General features: G+C 36.9%; 1 non-coding gene across 1 annotated transcript; it reads left to right on the top strand.

Moving 5' to 3' along the window:
* The first annotated feature begins 631 nt into the window (after positions 1–631).
* TRNAL-CAA lies at positions 632–757 on the top strand. Its single transcript has 2 exons — positions 632–669; positions 712–757. It is a non-coding gene; the product is annotated as a tRNA-Leu (tRNA).
* The last annotated feature ends 3,005 nt before the right edge of the window (positions 758–3,762 follow it).

A 3,762-nucleotide genomic window follows, 5' to 3' on the forward strand; every position in this document is an offset into this window, starting at 1 on the left:
TACCAACTGTGTAATAATTTGTTCGAAGTTATGATCATTTTCTACAGCCCTCAATTCATTAGAAGTGGAATTCTTTATTTCTTATCACAAATTTTGGTTTGTACACAAAGCCCACCCTATTTATACGATGGAATACATGAACAGAGTAACATATTCACATTGACCTACTTTATACATTTTATCTTTGCCCCTCTGTTAATCTCGTTTTTAAACTCTTTCTCCGCCCCACCCCTTAACCCTGTACCTCCCATCATGCACTCACTCGGGCACTTCCAGGGTCTCAAATAGCGAGAAATCCCCAAACTCTAGTAATTCATCATTATTTCTAAGATAGAAACGTAAAACAGATGGTTGGGTCATGACTCTTTGATAGAGGAAGCAGAACTCATTCACTCGTACCCCGTAAATACAACTGAATGTATTGAAGAAACAGATTAAAGTTAGATCCAGGGGCTACAATAACATGATCCCTACCCCTCCCCCCTAGCCAGACTTGCAAATAGTCTCAATGCGCTTGTATAGAAACAAACGCAACTTTTGTAAATGACGCAATTTTCCTTACCGTGGCGCAACGTGTAGTCATCCGGGTATTTTGTACATAGTTTTAATGGTCCACCGAGCTTTCCGTATTGTCAGGATGGCCGAGCGGTCTAAGGCGCCAGACTCAAGGTTAATTACCTTATCCCGTACACATGAGGATAACTAGGAGTGTTCTGGTCTCTGAATGGAGGCGTGGGTTCGAATCCCACTTCTGACAAGATTTTTTATTTGTCTTTTTTTGTTTAAATATATTGTTTTATTTGATTAATACCTTATTACATTTTGCTTTCTCAAGCTGCTATATGATTTGACAATGTATTTTTTTACGTATCAAGAGAATACTCCCATGCAATTGTAACACATAGCCCAACTCTCACCTTTCAAATCCTCACTAAAGATCCCTCTTCATATTATAGGTATATATTGATATAAGTAATTACATAATTCCTCTTATTTGAATTATAATATTATATATTCTCTTATATTGTATTCATACAGCCAGTTATCCATTCATCTACCCATAATCTGTCTGAAATAATACACATGACAATTCGTGCACTTTGATACTCAACTCTTCAATGATTTATTTCATATAATGTTGATGTCGGCAGTTTAACTTGTTTACATGCTTTAAAGTTTGGTTGCGTGTTTTTAGTCACCTTTTACCTCCTTAACTATGTTATCGATGTATTTCTATGTTTCCAATCTTGTTTTTCTGATCATGTAACTTGTTATATTTATTTATCATTTTTATCGGGGATGCAGCCCTGTACGGGTTCATCCTCAGACATGTTTGGTTTTTACTGAATGTCTGAATAAATGCAAATACAAAAAACAAAATTATAATGTCGGCGAATTTGTAGTTTGTTTGCCCCCGTATTTGAACCAACGTACATTCCGACATGCCCCTGTTTCTCTTGGGAAGGAGCGGAGGAAAACAGAAACATTTGGGATGAACCAACCGCCTTCTTCCAACATTTTTTCTTGGAATTGATTTTGATCTTCGGTCAGGTTAGAGGTCAAATGATAACCTGGATAAAATGTATGAAACATGTAACAAAAATGGTAAAAAGTAACATGTTTATCAACAAAAATGAAAGGTAGGCTATCTACATTTTGCCGATTTACGGACAAGGCAACTGAATTGCAGGGGAGGGGACGGTGGAAGGGGATTCTTTCACTTCCATTACTCTCTTTATTTCTTTCTCCCTTTTTTCTTCTCCCCTCTCTCTTCTCTCTCTCTCTCTCTCTCTCTCTCTCTCCCTCCATCTCTCTCTCTCTCTCTCTCTCTCCCTCCCTCCATCTCTCTCTCTCTCTCTCTCTCTCTCTCTCTCTCTCTCCATCCCTCATTCTCGATATCAACTCTTTCGTTCCATTTCTTGCACTTTCCTCCCCTTAAAATGTAGTGTACCTCTCCCCATATGCATGCATATTGGTAAAGTAAATTTCGTTGTAAATTTATAAGTTGAATGATTGGAAAACAAATACAAACAAACAAAGAAACAAAATTATGGTAATGTTGTAAGCTGGTGAAATTTTATTCATGAATGATTTCTAAAAGATCAGATCATTGGCATGTTCTTATAAAAAAAATCATATAATTATTTCAATCTACTTTTTCATAGCGTCTTCTGCCCTTCTACAGCAAACTTGTGCATAATTTGATAATTTCGATAACTTCTTTTCAACTGTAATTTAAGTAGCCCGATGACATAATTCGACAGTCCATTTTCGGACGAGCAACCACAAATCACCTTGACGAGTAGCTACAATCCAAAATGGTGGAGATGTTATGACATTAAATTATAATTCTCATTGAACCATCTTTCGTCAAAGTAATGTCTGCAATAATCAGGTATAAAGGTGAATATTATGTTTTGAAGGAAGCGCAGAGCCATTAAAAATAATCTGTGTACGGCACTGACCGGATATAGGAGCTGAAATGGTTCAACTCAACTTGCGTGTTAAATGTGTAAAAACAAGGGACCATAATAATATTATGCAAGCGCAATAAAGCAAGAATAGATGGGAAATTTAGGAACTAGATCTCAAGTATTTTGGGACTTAAACTTTATACATACTTGAGTTCGTACATCAGGTATTCTTCATGTAAAATAAATGAATAGGAAAAATGTAAAGATTATTTAAATAAAAAATTATGGTACCATCAAAATGATAAGAAATTTGGCCCTTTCTTTGTAAAGTTACAAGCACTATACACAGAAAGATGTATATGGGACTACCCTATATCTCTCACAGACCATGAGAGAAACAAATTTACCAAATATATGAATTAGTAGGCTGTTTCCCGGCAATTTTTTTATCATCATGTATTAGTCAAAACATATTCTTTTACATGATTGGAAATGAGAGCTTCCATTTCATTTTTTGAAATTGGGGCGTTTCCAATACTGGTCTTTACCTTTAACTCAACTGCGGGGGGCTAGGGGACCAGCATGAACAACCTGATCGTACAAAAAAGAAGCCCACCCAGTTGACTACGAGCAGACTTCAGCGAAAGAGAATAAAGACCGCATACAAAGAGACCTTTTAACGCGCATAGTACTGTGTTTCTAGGCGCCATGATGCCGTTGTCCTATAGCAACCATTAGGTAAAAAATAGTAATAATAATAATTAATAAACTGGATTTGTAAAGATTTATAAAGCATAGTTCTTCTACCCAATGAAGAGCTAGGACAACAGAACCAAAATTACAAAGTTAGATAATACATATAAAACAATGACATAATATGAACTACTAATTAAATAGAAGCATAGATAGAACAAAGGTGAATTGCTTAGAGGGATTTGAATAGGTGGGTTTTAACATGGATTTGAAGGTGTGTAGGGATTGAGCAATTTGGATATGGGGAGGCGGGCAATTCCAAAGTTTAGGGGCGGCGACATGCAGAAAGAGCTCCGTCACCGTAGCGCGTATTTACGCGGGAACCAGACACCAGTTGGAGATAGGAAGGGGTGGAAGCCCGAAACCGGGAAGAGGGCACCTTAGATATGATAGGTTCTGAAATATATGTCGGGCAGTGACCATTACGGACAAGGAGGAGAATATTAAAATGTACACGTTGAGGTATTGGTAGTCAGTGTGGATTACGGAGGATCGGAACTATGTGTTCCTGCCACTTTGAACTAATGAGAGTAATGGACTAAAATTGAATCATTAATTCTGTTCCACACAATATTGTAAAATCTATTCGAATGTG

The sequence above is a fragment of the Strongylocentrotus purpuratus genome, unplaced genomic scaffold (assembly GCF_000002235.5).
Source record: "Strongylocentrotus purpuratus isolate Spur 01 unplaced genomic scaffold, Spur_5.0 spur5_scaffold_3, whole genome shotgun sequence".
Lineage (NCBI taxonomy): Eukaryota > Metazoa > Echinodermata > Echinoidea > Camarodonta > Strongylocentrotidae > Strongylocentrotus > Strongylocentrotus purpuratus.